General features: G+C 47.0%; 1 protein-coding gene across 3 annotated transcripts in view; it reads right to left on the bottom strand.

The window, feature by feature from the left end:
* The window catches only part of DSE (dermatan sulfate epimerase), a 54,177-nt gene extending 39,826 nt beyond the window's left edge, over nucleotides 1-14,351 (bottom strand). Inside the window, exon 1 of one of the 3 annotated variants that reach the window (XM_084775373.1) lies at nucleotides 14,213-14,351. The gene's annotated coding sequence lies outside the window, so the exon portion shown is untranslated. Of the gene's footprint in view, nucleotides 1-1,763; nucleotides 1,864-13,149; nucleotides 13,337-14,212 lie in introns of those variants that run through there. The other 2 variants (XM_084775374.1, XM_084775372.1) reach the window with 2 other exon arrangements.
* Between the last annotated feature and the right edge of the window lie 389 nt (nucleotides 14,352-14,740).

The following is a 14,740-nucleotide window of genomic DNA, read 5'->3' as shown; positions in this document are numbered from 1 at the left end:
CCATCAGATTACAGCTCTTTAAATCTCAAAATCCCCAAGCACTTTGCAAACACTCTCCTGGGAATCATAATCAAACTCCGAATTCCACAGACTCCGTCTGTGAAACAATATCCACAGCACTACTTTCCCAGCCGTGCCCCCATCTCACCCATCTCCACCCGCGATTCCAGCCAATTCTGCAGGGAACCAATTCTGCAAGGAATTCAGGCTAAACTCCCCTCTAGTTCAGTTCACACCTTCCCTTTCGTAAGTACACTGACAGCAAATTCTGTTGGCTCTTTCAAGTCCACCCACTTTCACCACTGCTGTAACAGCCTGGCCCATCCCATGCTTCACAGGCACCAGCTTTAAAAAGGCTTAATTCTTCCCTCCTGCCATTGTTCTCAATACAGTCACCTGAAGCCTTCCCAGGGCTTCTTCACCTGTTATTAGATTATCATGGGGTGGGAGGTGGGGGTGGGGTGAAGGGTGAGGGTGGGGGGGTGTACCTCAGAGTCGCTAGCGTTTAGGAAACACTCAGCAACAATTTACCGAGTAGATACATTTAATTGGTGTGTCAAGAAGTAAGCCTTTAAATACTCCAAGATAACTATTTATATAACTCAACAGCTACTTAAATAGAACTCTAGAGAAAGAAGCAATAAAAATCTTTGACTATCAAAACAAACCATTTCGGGGTAAAAACGTAACCACAAGGCTGGGACTTCCAGGGTTACTTGGGATGATCACCGAAGTTTCCTAAAGTCATACAGTGTCTTCCCAGTGGTCCCAGTGAGTCCACCCCAGGCTGCCTTGTGGTTGGCTTTACCCTTATGTCTCCTCACACTATCAACAATGAGCCTGCTGTGCCCATGACCACAGTTCACTTCCATAGTGTTCCCTGTTTCCCTGCATCCTACAGGGGGTTCTCATGAGTCTCCTCTGGTCTTTTTAACCCATTGCAGAGGTTTAATACAGCCCGTTGCCTTCTAATGGGCTCTCCGTTGAATGATTTTTGGCATTAATTGCTTTTATTTACATTAGTCTAACTTGAAATTTAAAGTCAGCCCCTTTCACTCTATCTCCAGTGATAACTTCCATCATTTACTGGTTTGTTAGAGAGGTGTTATTACTGTTACTATTCTCAAGGTTTAGATTCAGGAAGGGCTAGCTAGAGAATCCATCCTCACTACCATTAAATTGTGCTAAGAACGTTATTGTGATATTTACAGCTACGTTACTATCAGGAAACAAGTTTTGAGGCAACAAAGGAATGTAGAAGAAGGGTGGATGAGTGACCTGGATGTCCGTGTCCCTCAGACATGGTCCAGCTCGGTGCCCTGTCTGTAAGGCAGTGACTGACATGCCCCTGCCACAGCGCAGTGATAATATGAGCCAGGTTCCCAGCAGGAGCTTACTAAAAAGTTATGGCTAGAAGAAGGAGGAATTAGAAGGGGGGATCAAAAGAAGAAGGAGAGAGCAGAGAGGGAAGAGGAGGAGAAGTAGTCCAACTCAGAGCGGGAAAGAGCCAAATGGTGAATACATATGTCTCTGTGGGTGTGTACAAGGTCAGCCATTGTGGCCTTGGTGTCTGTAACTCCATCATAACGAGGCAACCCTCCTCTGTAATGTCATTAGCATCCTATTCTGACAAAGTCGGCGCCATTGTTTGTTCCTCTTAGTCTATTCTCCTCTGTAAACTCGTCTACCCAAACTTCCACGCTCCCCTGTAGACCCCACCTCTACTCACAGCTTGCTCCCCCAGCTAATTCTTTTGATCAAACCTGATGAAATCCTCTCTGCCTGTGTTGAAGGAGACTCCCTTCTTCAGACTCTCCTCGGGTTCTGTCTCAAATGTGCAACGGTTGGATAAACCACCTCTTTTCAGTGGGGAGAGGAAGTGGGAAAGGCGATCAAATGGACACAGCTCTAGGAAGGAAGTAACTGACTCTTTCAGTGACACCCATACCCTGTCCTGCTTCTCGAGTCAAAGGCCAATGTCACATTCTCCCAATCCACAAGCAAGCTGGACCCAGCCAGTTGGATCCAGGGGGCACACTTTGGTTCTCTAAGTGATGCTAGAAGGGCCCCTTCCACTTTCATCATGTGAAATTGCCATTTGTCTGCATATTCTCCTTAGTCTTCATAAGAACTTTTTTGTTTGAAGGATATTTCCAGCTTCTTCAATTTGTTTAAGGAACCTCAATCCTAAACTATAAGCTGGAACTGGAAGGCAGGAATCTCTCTCTCTCTCTCTCTCTCTCTCTCTCTCTCTCTCTCTCTCTCTCTCTCTCTCTCTCCCTCTCCCTCCCTCCCTCCCTCCCTCCCTCTCTCTCTCTCCCTCTCTCTCCCCCTCCCTTTCTCTCTCTTTCTTTCTCTCTTCTCCTCTCCTCTCCTCTTCCCTCTCTCCCTCCCCCCCCTTCTCTGTTTTTCTGTGTAGCTATGGATGTCCTGGTACTCACTTTGGAGACCAAGTTGGCTTCAAACTCACAGAGATCTGCCTGCTCCTCTCACGAGTGCTGGGATTACAGGTGTGCACCACTGTGCGCCCAGCAGCAACTTCTCTTACTGCACAGCTGCAAACCGACCTACTAATTCATCTCCTAAGTAAAGCCTTACCACCGACTCTTCCTATTTTGCCCCTTCCCAGAAGCATTCAGCTCTCCCTCTGTCACCTATAATGTGGACAGTGACGTGTCAGAGTATCCAGTTCAGGTGTGATGTCTACAAATGTATCTTACTATCTGTGCTGACTAGTTTTATGTCAAATTGACACATGCTAGAGTCATTCTTAGAAAGGGAACCTTGATTAAAAAAAATTCCACCAAAAAAATTGTACGGCAAGCCTCTAAGTCCACTTTCTTGACTGATAATTGATGGTAGAGGGCCTAGTTCACTGTGAGCAATGGGTTTGTGGTCCTGGACGCTGTAAGAAAGCAGGCTGAGCAAGCCGTGAGGTACAAACCAGTAAAGTAAGCTTCAGTCTTCCATGGCCTCTGCATCAGCTTCTGCCTCCAGATTGTGTGGCCTTGAGTTCCTGCTCTGACTTCCCTGGGTGACTGACTACAAGCTGCAAGAGGAAATAAACCTTCTTCCTCCCCGGGTTGCTTTTGGTCATGGCGTTTCATCACAGCAATAGAAACCTTAACTAAGAACTCTATCCTCAACTAAACCTCAAACAAAAAGAAGTCTCAGAGCATGCCACACTAAAAAGAAGACAGGCACAAGATGCTTTCAGGAAATGGGAGCATGCCTATACCCCCCAAGGCCCTCTTTGGCATGGTTGTCTATGTCTATGTGGAAAGTGGTGCAGGTCCAGGCCAAGCAGGAGACAGACACTGACTGGCACTCTGCAGGGATGAGGAAGAAAGGACACACTCAGGAAGTGGTATCTGGGCTGGGCCTTACAAGGGGTTAAGCAAGAATGCACACAGATTTAACTGTCTCTGGTAAACGCTTATGGGTAATTATATACATATTGAGTATTTTTACATCTGTAATTACCTCTCCTCCTCACATTGTCCTCTGTGGCTCCCAAAGGAATGTGAGGCAGATCTCACTTACTCAGGGACATGCTGCTGGGATCTAGGGGACTTTAGGTCTGTGTGGCAGGGCTAAGAAAATGGCCCAAAGGTCCTGCTGCACAAGTCTGAGGACCTGAGTCTGTGTCACATTAAAAGCCAGGCATGGAGCATATGGTTACATTCCCAGTGCTCCTGCGGCAAGACGGTGTGGGTCGGAGACAAGGGAACCCCAGGCTCAGGAAGTAGTAAAGAGCCAAGAAGAGGCATGGCTTCAAACAAAGTGTAAGGGAAGGACCCACACCTGAAGCTGCACTCCGACCTCTCTATGCACACTATGGAGTGCACATGGGGACACACACACACACACACACACACACACACACACACACACACACACACACACACCATATGTACGGGAAACATTGAGAAGCATATGAGCAGAAGGGGAAACCGAGAATGACAAACCAGGAGATAACAAGTTGTAACTCGGCCATTCCATTTCCGCTCCCTCCTTTTCCTGCCCCTTGGCTCCTTCTCCTATCTGCTTGCAGCGCTGTCCTACCCCCTCCCTTTATTGCATTAAAACCCTTCCGGGCCCAGTTCCTTATCCCTTCGCAGATGTTATCCGTCTGCCTTGTCATCTCCTCAAGTCTCCTCCTTCCTGTCACCCTGGTGTTGAGCTCAGTGTTCAGATGGCCTCATTAAGCTTCAGAGTCATTATCTGCCAAGCAGACTTTAAATTCCTCAAGGCCAAAATCCACAGTCTATCCAGTTTGCACGCCTGCTCGGTTCCTGCCACCCAGACATCCCCTCAAACACACACACACACACACACACACACACACACACACACACACACACACACACACACACACACACACAAAGTTCCTGGCTGATCCTTGCTTGAGGATTAAGGCCTTCCGATGGATGTCCTTATCCCACAGGTCTCACAGTCTTTCATCCGATTCCTCCAAGTTCAAAAGTGCACTGGACAAATTAGACATCAAAGTGTTCTTTCCCAAATAACACAGACCCATTGCTTCTAAAGCGTGCAGTCACTGAATCAACAGTGAGTAGCTTCACCGACTGGCTGGGGGTGGGTGGGTCGGGAGGGAGGGAGGGATGCAGACACACAGAGAAGGATCTGCCTTATAACCTCCTTCCAGAGCTGCTGGCCCAGCTGTACCACAGCCACGGAGCTTATCACTCCAGGGCGAGTCAGTCACGCTCCCATACAAGCTTTCCCCAACAAACAGATCCTGGAAGAGATCCAATGACCTCAAACTACAAAGATGAAACTTTTACCATGTTAAAGCTTAATTGTTCTTTTATATCTCCCATCCAGCTACTTTTCATTGAAATCTATAGACTAATTCTGTGCAAATGACATTAGACCCACAAACTTCCATGATGAAAAGCCTTCAGACCAAAACCTAGCGCATGGATCACAGTGTGCCCCCCCCCCCATAACAGTAATTTCCTTGGATGGGAGAGGCAGATCTTGACATTTCAAATGAGTGTGTTAAAAAGGAATAACTGGACAGTTAAATAAAGTCAACAGGTCAGTCCTTAGTGGTACTGGAGTCTCCTGGAAAGGGGCTTTATGTTCTGGAAGACATGACATAAACAGAGAAAGGCAAAAAGAGTAAAGCTAGGGAGACCCAAAGAAGGTACTCTGAACTGAGACGGAGGGAGGGCTTCCATGATTCCAGGAACTGACCCTCCTGGAAAAGGGAAACTGGCAAGCACAGGCTCTGCCACTCAGCGGAAGTACGGTAGTACGTAGGGCAAGTGCTGACCTGCTTTAGCCCTCGGTGTCCCCCAAACTGAGCTCAACTCAGCTGACTGCATAGTTCCCACTTTTTGTAGGGAAAAAAAGAGACATGCACAAAAACTGCTGATTTCCACATAATTACATCTTCATTAGAAATGCCACCTGGAAGCCATGGAATCAATATTTTTTAAAAATTATCTTTTTAAATATGAAGGGAAATTCACAATGTTTCTAAAAACTAGTATTATTGGGGTTTTGTTTTTGTTTGCTTTTAATCATAAACACTACTCTAAGAACCTCTCAATGGTGTCTTGAGAGGGAGTTAAGAGCACTGGCTGCTTTTCCAGAGGCCCTGGGTTAAACTCCTAGCGCCACAAGTCAGTTCACAGCCATTGTAACTTTAGTTCTGGGGGATCGAACACCCTCTTCTGGCCTTAAAAGAGCCCGCCTTTCTTTCTTGCTTGCTTGCTTTCTTTCTTTCTTTCTTTCTTTCTTCTTCTTCTTCTTCTTCTTCTTCTTCTTCTTCTTCTTCTTCGTCTTCGTCTTCGTCTTCTTTTTTTTTCTTTTGGTTTTTCCAGGCAGGGTTTCTCTGTGTATCCTTGGCTGTCCTGGACTCACTATGTAGACCAGGCTAGCCTCGAACTCACAATGATCCACCTGCCTTTGCCTTCCGAGTGCTGGGATACAGGCAAGCGCTACCACGCCCAGCTTAAAAGAGCCCTTCTACAGGAACTTTCCAGAGGCTCATTCTGACAGTGGCAAGCTCCCTAATGTGACCACGAGAATGGTGAAGGTCCCACATGCCCATGAGACCACTGAGATGACTTCTCTCCTTGCCGCCAATGAGTCTACCAGAGGCAGTACAAATAAGCCTGGTATGGTGGCGTGTGCACTCCGGAACTGGGGCACGAGGGTCAGAAGAAGTTCAAGGCCCTTCTCTGCTACACACCAAGTTCCAGGCCAGTTTGGGGTTTTTCTGTGTAACCTTGGCTATCCTCTACTAGCTTTGTAGACCAGGCTGACCTCGAACTCACAGTGATCCACCTGCCTCTGCCTCCAGAGTGCTGGGATCAGAGGCGTGCACCACCATGCCTGGCTTAGAGATCCTATCTGTTAAAACACAACACTCATCAAAGACAAGACAAAACAAAAACTCCCATATAGAAATGGAGCAGAGAAAAGTAGAAGCCATAAATGAAAGGTCAACGGAACAGTGGGGCTTGGTGCTAAGACTTTTAAAAACAACTGAAAAAAAAATGCAAGAAATGTGAGAAAGTTCTGGTATATGATAATAATGGGTGAGTTGGACAATTTGACTGTGGCGGTAAATCACGCAATGTGTCTACCAAGTCAATATTTGTTAATAAAACATTACTTAAATTCTTTTAAATATGAAAAATGGCCTCTTTGAGGAAGAAAATAAAGCATAGTCTATAGTGTCTGCCTGAATGAAGGCTCTAGAAACCTTATAAAATCAGGGTTAATTTAACCAGCCTATTACTACTAGGCTGTAGTAAAAAAATGCTAAGAAAAAATAATGTAGTGGCAACTTTCATTTGAAGTAGTAAAACTGACCCTTTTTATTACATTCATATAAATAATCATTTTTATTTTCAATAACTTTCAAGTTCAAATGAGCAGATGTCCCTAGTCCCAGAGACCACACCTCATATCTTTTCAGGATGTAAATGTTCCCAGAGAATTCAAAGGCCTCAAGAAATCATCCAAAAGGATAAAAACATCAGGAAAGCCTTGCTGTGGTCAGCAGAAACCCCTGTGGACAGCCTTGTGTCCATTTCCCTTTCTCTTTCCTAGGGGAAGATGAAAAATAGCTGTTCAGTTTCCCTTTTCAGACTTTCCTTCCCGCTTGGTCCGTCCCATCCCTTGAGAGAAATACAGCAGATGATTCCAAGGGCCAGCTGGCCCCTGCTGGATTGTCCCTGGGGCTGGAGAAAGGAGGCTACTTTACACCCCATGGAATGATGTCACTAAACTGCTAAAAGAAAGGTTCTTCCAAGAATTTGTGGAATTCTAGAAACCCGCTGCTTAACAGATATGTTCAAACAATAAAACCGCCAGCGCCTCAAGAACAGTTTACAGTCAGCACTGTGCTGAGGGCCCCTGGTTCCACTCCGGGTCTGTGTGTTGGAGTGAACCTTGGCACTGAATGCTTTTGACCTACCTCAGTGACTTAAGTTCTTGGGGTCCTTGTCACTGGCAACCTCTGGATATAAGTAGCTTCGGAAACGCAGTGCCCCCCCTCTTCCAAACCTGAGCATAGACGAGAACTCTGTAAACTATTTCTGCTCAGTTATTTTGCAAGGGAACAACCTCTACTGTATTAAAGGCAGATTATCTGAACACTGCTGGGTTTTCCACAAGATTTATACAGCCGGCACTAACACTAGAGCTGTCAGCAACCCCCCCCCACTCACACACACACACCCCACACCCCCTCTTCGAGACGGCCACCTGCCCAGGACCATCACCTGCATAGACAAACGAGCGGTGAGCACATCTCCTTCGCAAAGTCCTCCTAGGATTTTCGAACTGCTGGTTCAACTCTCCTACAGAGTATGTTCTTCCATCTGTGCTACAGTCTATCGCACATCTACTACTTAGTAGCGTCTGTGTTAAATACTTACTGTTCTTGCCCGAGGGGGAGGGGTGGGGACAGGGAGATGACTTTACAACCTTAGGACACGTGAGTATGATGTGACTATCTTAGCAGAAAGAGTCCAGTGATAGCTCTTTAAATTGGCTGGGGCCTAGTCAATGCGTTGTTTGTTTGTTTTGTTTTGTTTTGTTTTAAGTCTTTTTTAATCTGTGTCTAGTTTTGACTTTTGGGAAGCGGTCTTGCTATATAGTAGCCCTGGCAGACTTGGCGCTCACTCTACGCCCAGGCCTGGAACTCAAGGCAATCCTCCCGCATCAGCATCATCACCATGACACAAGTCTTCAATTTTTGCTAAAAGAGTGTGAATACCAGTTAAGTAAAATACTGGGTATTTTAATATGACTAGCTGGTATATTCCACAATAGTTGAAGAGGACAGTCACTTATTAATTCTACAAATAAGCCCCCAAAAAGTTTTGTTTTGGCCTGCAGACATATACATTCAGTGACAAACTCCTGTCTAGGACAAAGTTGATAGACGCAAATAGCCCATGGCTGATATGTGGGGTGTGTAATTAAAGCTAATGAGGGGGCCAGTTGAGAGAACTCAGTCAGTAAAACATCCACACAAGCCTAAGGACCTGTGTTCAGATTTCCCAGCACCCATCTAAACAGTATATTTATTTGTCATGTTTTTATAGCAATCTTTTTCGTCGCCTGATAACGACTCACCCAACTAATAGTCTCAAATACAGAACCATGCTTATCTTCAGAACGTGTACATATTCTATGTTCTGCTCTTTTATCATTTCTACCAAGATCGTGTTTCCAAATGATTCTAAGAGAACTGAAACACACAGAAGGAAACCCCGGGATGATCTTAACACACATTAAAATTCAGTGTTGTTATTCTTGAGTTAAGAACTGAACAGACGACTCCACTCAAGAAATAAACAGACGGCCCCACCATCTTTTCTTCTCTTTCCAAACTGAAAATCATCCTTTTTCTTCTCTGACCCTAACAGTCTCTGAGAAGCTGTGTGGAAAAGAACCTGGAGTCACTTCTGATAGCTCATCAAGGCTGCTTAGAGAGCTGAGCAAGCAGCCAGGGGCTCCGCAGGCGTTCACAGAGGCCTTGCGCTGAGGTCCTTCCCAAGCAGAGATGGGGTCGGGGAGGAAGGGGAAGGCTTGAGGACAAAATGGGATCCGTAAACAGTTGCAGAAACCTGAGAACTGTGCACGCATTCAGGGAGCTGACACTTCATGGGCAGCAACTACAAAATATAATAAAGCAGATCTATAGGAAACATGCCTTTAAGGATTTGGAGTTACAGAGGACAACGCAGCAGTATGCGTGCAACTTATGTTTGCGTCGTTCAATTTAAGGTAGGTACAGGTTGCCTATAAGATGAAAGATTGAGTCTCTTGCCTTCAGCATTTCCACTGTACTAAAATGAAGACAAGGCGTGCACAGTGTCTCTCGCTCCAGCTCCACTAGGCTAAAGTGTGAATTAGGGTACTCTGAGCAAATGCAAGAGTGCTGGTCCATCTGAACACATCCAATATGCAGGTAGGTGCCTGATCAGTCAGGACTGTCTGTCAGTCCCTCAACTGACTAACGCTTATGAGTTTGCAGGTGACAGTTGAGTAAAAGCAATGCCAGAACTGTCCAATATTTCCTGGTTTTCTTCCATTTCTGAAAGAGTTCACAATCAGCTAATCAAATCACCCTTCCACATAATACTGAACTTTGGACACCACAAAGTGCAGCCTGTGTGCTACACTTATTTATCGTACACATAGAAATACCTTCTCTGAAAAACAAGTCTGATTTTTTTTTTTTTAAAAAAAAGAGAGTTTCCACATGGAACAGGACAGTAGAGAAAGACGTTGGAAACATCCATTTCCAGTTCTTGCTACCAGCAAGCAGCTGCATACGGTGTCTCGGGAGCCTGGGAGTCTACCCTGTGCTTCCCACTCTGACACTAATTCATCACCTGGACTTGATGGGAAGATAATGTCTCCTGCGATTACCCTGGGTTTAGACACCGGCTTCATTCCCATGTCCACCCCGGCAGCAGGTATACAGATTTGGGTTGTGAACTCCAAACATCTGCTAGTAGTTGAGTGCCCTCCAGAGACCTTTGAGTCTACAAATCACAAGAAGAAGAGATAATGCAATTCCAATTATGAGAAAATCCCAGGGCAGGATATACAGCAATGGGAACAGGCCTGCCCTGTGGCAGACATGTTTTTCCCCCAATAGAGTTGTCTCCTTAGGTACCTTTCCCTGCCTTCAAAACAGCAAGCAGCCAGCCCCTCTCAGGAATGGAAACAAACATCCGCTGCCCCATCACAGGCTCTGGTCTCCCTCAAAGGCCTGCCACAAACACAACCAACGTAGGACAATGGAAGGGTTAGGAATGTTAAAACACCATAGTTAGGACTGGGACATCCTAATGGCTGGGAAAAAAAATTTTTTTTTAATTAAGCTGCAATCGCTTTTGCTGATTTGACTGTTTTGAAAACAAAGATTCTCAGTGCATTTACCCAAATTATACCCCTCCTTTTTTCTCCACTTGTTAAAATCATAAGATTGAGAATTAATGTTTCTCTCGTGCAACACTGAGGAGCCAAGGCAAGAAGAAATAAACAGCAAAATATTCTCTCACAAATAATATAAAGAAAAAATTTAAAAGATCTTTGTTTTCATTCCAGAACGGATTTTTCATAGGTCTCAAAGCTATCTCTGGGACTGAAATAGTTTTCTATAATGAGAAAGTAAGAAACCTATGTGAAGTTACGTACTTCGTGTCAGGATGACCTGCGGGTCCCTCCAGCCCAGTGCTGCAACCTTCCGCACCAGACACATGACTTCTCTCACTGAAACGTGCCGCACTGGCTTACGTGTGAACTACTGCTTAAGACTAAAGTAGACCCACAGGTATCGCTTACTACAACGCAAACCCAGCTGACTTCTTATGTGTTTCCTCTCTCTCTCTCTCTCTCTCTCTCTCTCTCTCTCTCTCTCTCTCTCTCTCTCAGGGTCCAATCAACCTCAGAGTAAGTAAGAACTGTGAAACAATGTCCAGGCCGCAGGACCAGGAGCAGAACCTAAAAACCCCACACGCTAAGGCCTACTGTATCCTGCTGCCAAGTCATCCTCCTTGTCAAGGTGCCTGAAAAAGACCACCACCACCACCACCACCACCACCACCACCACCATCAACAACAACAACAACAAATCCTTTACAAGGTGATTTCACTATCTTTTTGGTCCGAATATTACAATTGCTCTATAGGCCCGCATTTTCCCTTAATTATTGAAACTGATATCATGCGCTAGTCAAAGAGTAAAATGACTCTCCTGACACTTAAGTTCTCCATGTTGCTTAGTCATATATTTTCCCTTTCTACAGCCAGAGGCACTCTAAGAAAGCTGGGGCTGTCTCTCATGTACCTAGGCCCAATCCCCCACTAACAGGCACAGGGCTAAGCCCACAAGGAGGGGCCACTAGGGTTGTTCACATATTAAGTCCAACTTTTTCTCCCTTTCCTAAAATAGATTTTACTACACTTAAAAAAAAAAAAAAGGAGGGGGCTGGGGCATCTGTACAGGGACCTTAAAGGAAAACAGTAACACGTGAGCAAATACTTGGGTGATGCTGCTTTATTTTTTTTCCCATGCACGTTACATTTTGTAGTTCTCTCTAATAGTACAGTGTGACATCTTCTACAAAATACCTATCCCAAAATTTTCAACTCATAGGGGGTGGAAAGATGGCTCAGTGGTCAGGGACGGGTACTGCTTTTGTACAGGACCAGAGTTCAGTTCCCAGCATCCACACTAGGAAGCTCACATCAGCCTGTAGCTCCCACTCCAGCAGGCCTGATGTCCTCTTCTGACCTCTGCAGGCACCCGTACTCTCAGGCACATACTCCCAGATAGACACATCGTTTATTTATTTGTTTATTGTTTGGGTTTTCGAGACAGGGTTTTCTCTTGTAGTCCTGGCTGTTCTGGACTCACTTTGCGGACTCGGCTGGCCTTGAACTCACAGAGATCCGCTGCCTCTGCCTTCCAAGTGCTGGGATTACAGGCGTGTGCCACCATGCCCAGCCTAAATAAATCTTTTTTAAACTTCATGAATGCAGGACTGGAGAGATAGCTCAGAAAGCATTGGCTTCTCTTGCAGAGGTCCTGAGTTCATTTCCCAGCATCCACATGTCGGCTTACAATTGTTTGTAACTCCAGTTTCGGAGAATCTGACACCCTCTCACAGACACACATGCAGGCAAAACAGCACTACAAATAAAATAAATAATTTTTTTAAAACGTCATGAATGTTATCATTTATTAAATGTAAAAACTGAAGAATACAGAAATTATCAAAAGTGAAAATTCTGTAACGTGAAAGATAATGAAAATATTCCTAGAAGAGGGTTTTTTTTCCTTCCTTAATATATCGTTGTTTAAGCAGCAATAAACACCAAATGTTTTCAAGAATCTACTAGAAAGTTTCTAGAATCCAACGCGTCAATTCCTGACCTAAAGAATTCCAGGTGAATGAGGCTGGCCTCTTGCATTGGAAGCGAGGGATTCGGTTTCACTATGGATGCCAGCTGGCCTAAGTGGAGGCTGCTCCCTCAAAGGAGAGATGAGAAAGTTCTCAGTTCACAAAGTTAGCTAAGATCCAGCCGCGACAGATTCTGAGCCCATGTGGCATCGCTTACAGCGCTCCCCAGCCCCAGCCCGCGCGTCAAGCCCGCCCTTCGCTCGGCCCCCGTACGGCCCTGGCCGCCTTGGGCTGAGGTTACCCAGTCACCCTGGAGTGTTGGAGTGCAGGGGCGCTGGAATCCTGAGGCTGGGGAGGTGGGGGTGGCGGGGGCTCGGGACCGGCCTTCTGGAGTCCTGCAGCCCCGAGGTCCGACAGGCAAAACCAGCAAGGGTGCACACGATATTTGGTGTACCAAAGGAAGAGGAGGCAGTGCCATCCAAACTTGCGGGGCAACGGGGAGCCCGAGGTGCCTGTCTAGTCCCCGCCACTCGCTCCTGATCTGAGCTCCTGTCGCACGGGGCTCTGTGCTGGGCACCCGAGTGGGAGACTGGGGAGCGATCCTAGTCGGCCAGGCGTGCTCGGTCCACAAGAAATCGACGCGCAATGGGGGACGTGGCTCTAGCAGCTTGGCTGGGGACCCATCCCGTGGAGACTCGCGCGTGGCCCAGAGCGGCGCCCATCCCCGCCCGGTTCTCACCGCTCCGTCCTCCCGGGCGTCCTCTCTCAGCGTCCCCGCGGAGCTCCGGGGCTCCGGACCCCTGGAGTCCGGCCCTCAGCGTGCGCGCCGCGCCATCCGAGCCCAGGGCGCCGCGCCCGGGATGCGCCGCTGCAGCCTCCGGCGGCCGTGAGGACGGGGCGGAGACCGTCGGCGGAGGGCGGGCCGCGGCAGGGCTCGGCCTGGGGCGGAGGAAGCCGCAACGTCAGCAGAGCCCGGGAGGCGAGGATGGGGAGGGGGAGAACGGGACCCCTGCCCGGCCCAATCCCGACCTCCGCCTGAGCACTCCTCCGCTGCCCCTGTACTGGACTCCGCACTCGGTTCGCCCTTCCCGCCGCCTCGGCCGGGGCCCCACACACACTGCCCAGCCCCGCCGCTTTGGCTTCTACTGCTCTGGTTTCTCGTGACCCGTGAGCTTCAGGTTCTACTCTGGAATCACACCCAAAGGAAAGATAACTTCTGGAGGCCTTGGGGGGAGGGGCCGAGGTGTCTGCAAAGCGCTAGAAGAGGAAAGCTGAGAATTTAAAGAATCCCACTACCGACGCTAGGGCCCAATCCACTTTCCAGGCTCCAAAATAGTTACACTCCCGTCGCCTCTCTTCCCCCAACCCCCACCCCCTCTTTTCCTGAATTCAGTTTTACTCTGTAAGAGAAGGGATAAAAATCACCTAATCCGAAGCATTTGTCGCCTAGAGTGGAGCAACAAAACACAGGGAATCCTACCGCTCGGAACTCTGTAAACTGAACTGATTTTAATCATCAAAGATAAAGGGTTGGGGGCAGATCTTTTGGAGCTTGCAGCTCACGAGGGAAACTTTATCTTATCTCGTGTGTGTGTGTGTGTGTGTGTGTGTGTGTGTGTGTGTGTGTGTATAAGAGAGAGAGCGCGTGCTCTTGCACCCAACTTCTGTCTATTCTTTCAATGAAAAGTAGCCATCCAGTTCAAGCTCGGCTGTCTAACTTGGACCGGCTGGATCTCCTTCCCCAGCGTTAAGGTAATTAACCTACTAGGTTCTATGAAATGGCAAGGGTGTGTGTTACTTACTGGCTCACCAGAAAGGGCTCCACGCTAGGCTCTCTGCTACCAAGTGCTGTGCATCCTGAGAGGGTCTGAAGACCCGAGGGCGCTTCCAGGCAAACCCAGTTAGGAAAGGGTACAGATTTTGCAATCAGAAGAGCTTCCTCGCCACAGATTTGAAAGGAAAAGAAAATAAACACTACTGTTAGTCTTTGAAAATCCTAACTCGGATAAATCACTGATTTGCATAAACTTCCTGGTGTTGATATGGGCCCTGTGGGGAGAGAAGGATCTGGCTAGCCTAGCACTAGCTGTGACATAATATTCAAATCCTTACTCTGTCATTTACTGAGGGCCTTAGAAAGCTAAGCCACCTTCAAAGCCTATATCTGGTCTGTATAATAAAGTCACTATAATACCGTGCAACAGAAGACACAATATGGCTAGTATTTGCTGAAAGTTTGCTATATGCCAGGTACCGTGCTAAGGTATTTGTTTTAGTAGAGTGAACTGTGTCAGTACCTAACTGTAGTATATAATTCTGAGTTCACTTCC

This window comes from Acomys minous (genome assembly GCF_964271855.1).
Source record: "Acomys minous genome assembly, chromosome: 3".
Classification (NCBI taxonomy): Eukaryota; Metazoa; Chordata; class Mammalia; order Rodentia; family Muridae; genus Acomys; species Acomys minous.
This window is presented reverse-complemented; position numbering and strand designations above follow the sequence as displayed.